This window comes from Camelus bactrianus, chromosome 3 (assembly GCF_048773025.1).
Source record: "Camelus bactrianus isolate YW-2024 breed Bactrian camel chromosome 3, ASM4877302v1, whole genome shotgun sequence".
Classification (NCBI taxonomy): domain Eukaryota; kingdom Metazoa; phylum Chordata; class Mammalia; order Artiodactyla; family Camelidae; genus Camelus; species Camelus bactrianus.
Window position 1 is genome coordinate 45,609,020 of NC_133541.1, and position 6,360 is coordinate 45,615,379.

Consider the following 6,360-nt stretch of genomic DNA (forward strand, 5'->3'; position numbering starts at 1 on the left):
TCTGCATTGTTTGAATTTTTTTAAATGCACACGAGACTATTATAACTTAATTTAAACACATGTTAAATCATTTTTGACTCACCACGTTCTACAAAATAAAGTCTAAACTCCCTAGCTTTATACTTAAAGCATTCAACAATTTGTCCCCAAACTATTTTTGCCAGGCTTTAAGAAATATTTGAAGATAGAATTGAGTTTCACCTTCACTCTCCTACTTATGACTCACTTGAGTTCAACTGTTCTCACCAAATTTCATGCTTTCAACTTCTGGAAGTGCCTTTTTCCTTGGGATGCTCTTTGTTTCTCTCTCTCCATTCACTAACATCCAACCAAGCTGTGAAGATCAGATCAATACAGCTCCCCCTCCTGAATTCCTGTATTATGTAATATCTGATACTCAAGAAGGGATCATTATCAAGTGAAGGAATGAAACTTCACAGTCAAGTTCAAGTTTCTGTCAAGTTGAATTTTCTTATTTGTAAAATGGAGACATACTACCCACCATATTGGGTCATTGTGAGGATTGTGAAAAACACTTAGCATAACATCAGAACATAGTCATTCATAGTTCAAAAAGCTGGTATCGTGATTATCTTTTATTCATATTTTGACATCTTACCTCCCTCCCCGTCTAATCCTGGATAGCAGAAATTACACACCGTATATTCCTGCGTCCTTCTCTGGAGTCTGTGCAGTAGAGCTCTCTATATGATACTTCATATTTGTTGGGGGCTTTGTGTGTGTGTGTGTGTGTGTGTGTGTGTGTGTGCATGTGTGTGTGTTTAAAAGAAGTGTTGTGTTTGGACGAGGGAGGAAGAACATGCAAGGTGGTAGGACAGTACATGCAAGGACATGGTTACAGGATATTGCAGTGTGTCCAAGAGCCATTCAGTTGGCTGTAATGTAGGGTGTGCAGAAGGAAGCGATGGGCAGAGAAAGGGACGGTTGGCCAGAGCTGATCACAGAGTGGCGTGCACCCAGGTCTTAAAGCTCAGCCTTTAATGTTTATTGTTAATGGTGACAATGAAGATTATGAAATACACATACCACAACTTTCAAAGGAATAGCAAATCACTTAGTTTGGAAAATACTATGACTTCATGTTACCAAGAATAACATATTAACATGGAATTATAATTGTGAAACATTGCTGACATGAAATATACAAAATAACAACAGGTTCTTTCTTCAGTGAAATCACAGAAAATAGGATAGGTCATTCCTTGAATTCTATTTTCACAAACATAGTCAATACTTACAAGATGCTAGACAATAAGAGTGAATTATTTACAGAAAACAGCAGATGAATTTGGTTTAATAGCTTGTTGGCAGATAACATGTCATGCTTCTACCAAAGTCTCCAGGTGTCCTAGAATTTTGACATAATGGGACTTTCTATGCTGTCATAGAAGTAGAATACTCTACTGCAAAGACATAGCAAGAATGACCAAGTCTCGTTATGTTTGGTTCCTCACATTGTTCCAGTTTCAAATCACTGCTAGATGACAGCTTTCAGATCTCCATTGAGGTACTGGCAGCCTGATTGGAACAGTTTCTGTTCGCACTTAATCCCACTGGACAGATACGATCTTTGTGGCCCGGCACAGCGCCATTGAAACAACTGGAGTCACCTGATACAGCCCATTTCCCCAGAACAAATAAAGTCAGACTGTTATTCTGTCTTTGGAGGCCTAAAACGTATTTTGCTGAGCATGGCTTCTTATTTGGTTTATGTGTCTGCTCACTACTTTAGGGTTAAACACACTTTGTCCCTCAGCAGTATGTAACTCTCATTGTGTCCAAAAATGAAAAAAGTCAAAGTCATTAAAAAAGACACAGTGGGGAGAGTATATAGCTCAGTTGTAAAGTGCATGCTTAGCATGCATGAGGTCCTGGGTTCGGTCCCCAGAACCTCCATTAAATAAATAAATAAACCTAATTACCTCCCCCTCAAAACAAACAAAAGACACATAGATGCCTTAAGCATTTTGTTTAAACTTAAAACTTATGTGTGTAACTAGTTCAGCAATCTTTTGATGGAGGGTCAAAGCCTTCGTATTTCATGTTATTTGTTTCTTTAATCAATTATTCATTTCTTTAAAGAGCGAGGCACTCCAACCAACCAACCAATCAACCAAAAAACAGCCAGCATATATGATATGAGATCATTTATGCATTTATTTATTAAAAATGTATAAAGATATTAGGAAAAATGGTGGAGTTAGGGAACTTGATAATAGGCAGCTGAAAAAAAAGCAGGTTGCAGAATAACATGTTAGTTATAGTCCTATTCCAGTAAAAGCCAATGACCCATCCCCCCTCCCCCTGCTAATGGGTACACATGGTGAGTGAACCAGGAGGACAGCATAGGAAACAGTTAATACTGGTAAACTCAGAATGATGAAGACACACAATGTGGAATGCGACAGAGGACAGGGCAATAATTAGCTTTGTTTTTAGACAACTTTGGTAATGAAATATTATTAGAAACATATGGTTGCCAGTGCCAGAATATAAAATAGATATGATTACTGGAAAACTGAAAAGAATCTACAGAAAAATGATTAGAATTAATATGAGCATTTAGTAAGATTGCTAGATAAAAACCAAAATTTATTGTGTTTCTAAACACCAGCAGCAAGCTATTGGAAAACACCATTTACAGTAGCAATAAAAAGTGTAAGTACCTATGTGAGAGATGATTACAAATTTATTGAATGACATTAAAACAGACTCCAGTATCTGGAGAGATAAGCCATCTTTTTAGATAGGAAGACTCAATATTTTAAGAATATTCTCACCAAATTGATTTACAGCCACAATGCAGGAATAGTGACTATGACAATGTGGTGTTGGCAGAGGAACAGACAAGTAGACCAGTGAAACAGAGTGGAGAGCCCAGAAACAAACCTACACATTACAGAAGCTTGATCCATGAGAAAACATCATAAAACAGCTAAAAGGAGTTGTCTTGTCCAAAGTTACATGCTCTCCTTGAGAGCAGCCTGCATGTAACGAGTGGGCACAGGGGATACAGAGACCCGGCCCTCCAGCCCCAGTAGGACAGCTCTAGAGTGTCCCAGCTTCAGGGCTCCTTGCAAGCTGAGGCTTTCCTTGAGACTGCAGCAATCCCTCTGTCAAATCCAGCTTCTCTCGCTTCCCCTCCACTCCTGTTGATCCCAAGAGTACTCCCTGGTAAACCTGCAGCATGAAATCTCTGTCTCAGAGTCTACTTCCCTGGTGGGAATGTAAATTGATATGAGTACTTTACAAAAGAGTTTGGAATTACTTGGTAAAGTGGAAGATCCATATACCTTACAACTTACAATTCCATTCTGAGGTATGGACTCTAGAGAAATTCTTCCACTGAAATTTACAATAGGGGTCTTCTTGGTGGGGGAGATTGGATGTCAATAGGAAGGTGCCACATGGGGCTTTCTGAGGTCCCAGAAAAGACTAAATGATCTCAAACAAGAGCAAAACCTGAAAGATTGTTTCTGTAAAGTGAAGGGCTAACTTGTCTGGGGAGGCTTCATGCTGAGAGACTTGAGGATGAGCTCACTGAAGATTGACTGAGCCAAGAAGAGTTGCACGTCTGTAGAGGGAGGTCTAGAAGTGGGTTCTGAAGCCTGCTCATGGTTTGAACAGGTGAGAGGGAAGCTGAGAGCGTGGTCCAGGTGAGGGATCAGCACCAGCAAAGGCTTTCTAAACTGGCCAAAGCAGAAGGAGTCATGCAAGCAGTTAGAAAAAATTTTTGCCACACAGAATGAGGCCAGAAATGGACTATCTTGAAAACCACTTAAAATGATGCATATTTGATACATTGGAAAGAAGAGCTGGGAACAGCTGTGAGCAGAGGAGCAGCATCCTGGAAATGGCATTTCAGGAAGGGGAATCCAGCAGCAGTTCCTGTCCCTGGGAGGAGTAGTTTCTATAAACCGTACTCTTGTCCTGGCTGGAAAAAAAAAAGCTTCTAATAAATGGCAACGACGAATAAGACCAGGAGCTAGCTTGGGACAATCTCTAAATTAATTACGGGACCTCCATTTGATCGCCCAGTCCACTGCTGGTCTCTGATGAGCAGTGCATTCTCAGATGCAGCTGTCGTTTCTGACAGCGTTCTCTGCGTGCTAGAATGGCTAACGTTGTCCTTAAATGACTGCAATGGAGAGCTGCTCGGTCTTTCTGGTTACAATAGCATCTATGTCTGATCTTAGACAAGCTACACTTATATTCCTGGATCTACTGATTGCAGTGAGAGATTCTATCCCGCCATCCTATTATGTGCCCTATGCCAGTGACACGTTATATTTTTCTCAAAGCTGAAAGCCATGAAGGTAAGGAACAAGGTCTCATATCCTGAAAAGGTTCAATATTGCTTTTGTCTTGAGTGCCTGTTAACTCTTTGGAAGACACTTGATTAAAATACAGTGCTAATGAGCCTCAGGTTTCAGGTTAATCCCTTGGTGAGAGTTAGTTTCCTTTGGTTTCTCTGGCCTCAGATGGTATTTCTAATGATTGCTCAGACTCCTTTCAGAGAAATGGGGCCACACAGTTCTTACCTGTCATTTAACCCCACTGCAGATTCTGGAGCTAATTCTGTTCTTAGAGCAGCGGAATCACAGAATCTGGGCTGTTAGCTCTGTGGTGTTCCACAAAATCATCGCTGTTTCTGATCCTCTTTTGTTCTTGCAACTTCTGGGTAGAAAAGGACTCTGATCTAGCTTTTTGTGGGCAAGTCTCTTTAGTCCCTTTAAGAACCTAGTCTTATCTCTTTAGATATCCTTTCCTTTAGGGTTCCAGATCTGCCCCTCCTCACTCCCAAATCTCAGGAAATGAAGTTCAACCCATACCCAGCCCCCTTGTCTGGGACTGTTATGTGCCACTGTATCCCTGGCACCAACCACTAGGGGAAACACAAGTTTGCCCCTCCCTACACTCTGTTTCCTGAGGAAGAGATGCTCAGATGTAAACTGGTCAGGGTATTTGGGCCATATAGCTTGTGTGATGTGAGAGTGAGTGTGTGTGTGCGTGTGTGTGATGGGAGAAGGAAAAGAAGAGAAATGAGGTTAAAAATAAATACTTTTCTTCCTACTTCTTTTTGAGGTATAGCATACATAAAGCATACAAATTTTAAATCTATGGTTTAATGAATTTTTACATATTGGATACACTCAGGCAATCCCTACTCAGATATTAAAATGTTATAAATTTCATTATTGAAAGCTAGTCTCCAACCTCATGTACATGAGCAAAAGATGAAATTATTTCTGATACTGACAATAAAAAATACCCTGTTGTTGAATAAAGGGCTGTTATTAGAAAGAACTTATCCAACCAGTTAGGCCAGTGGTTGTTGCACAAACTAGGCTACGTTCTCTGTTAATGTTAGCATCCCACAAGCTCTGTGGGCTCACAGGAAAACCGAAAGTATCACCTACCTTGGCTTATGTGTTTACAAAGGTATTTCTTCCTAGCAATCTTGCTCTCATGTACAACATGAAAGATTTCAGCACTGCAAGAAGTCCTGGTCATCAGCATCTCCCCATTTTAGCTGTTTTCATCAATTAATAATACAATTATTAAGGCAAGAGACTGATAAAGCTCAATGCATATGCCTTGAACAGAGGTATAAAAAACCTTCTGCAGTTGTTCATTTCCTTTAAGGCTGGAGATGGTGTATAAGTATTTTTTTAATTCCTTTGGAATGATTGTTTATTTGTGTTTGTTTTTTCCAAGATGCTCGGCTTGGGACCGTGAGTCACAATTCTTCTCCTCTTGTATCTACCTGGCCTTTTCCCTGCTTTTCCCTCCTCTTTGGTTTCTACATCGCATTCAGCCCCATGAGCAGAAGAAAGCCCAAGGAGGAAAAAAAAATCATTTGTTTGAGATGAGGAGGTACTTTGTACTAGAAACAGGGGTCTATGTATTGTACCATTGACTTCCCCAAAGATCTATGTGTCGATTTATTATTTATTATATATTATTTTCTTCCACTATTTGCTGTTGTTAGAAATAAAAATTCAGTGCATGAATATGAGTATCAAGAAAAATCATGAGTGCAATTAATTGAAACCTATCTCACTGGACACCAATGAATGTAACTAGGATACCAACCCCTTGTCAAATAAAAAGAAAGAATTAAGAGTTAATTCTTTCTTTAACCTAACATGCTTAGTTGATAAGGAAAGTTTCTTCTTTACAGAAGAATTTCTACTAATAAACGTGGAAGGAAATAATTATTTGAAACCCATGAATAATTGATTCAGGCAAAGATAACCTACGGTTGCTAACATTAGTCGAAAGACTGATGGGAACTTTACATTGGAAGAATCAGGATGTCACCATATGAACCCTCTG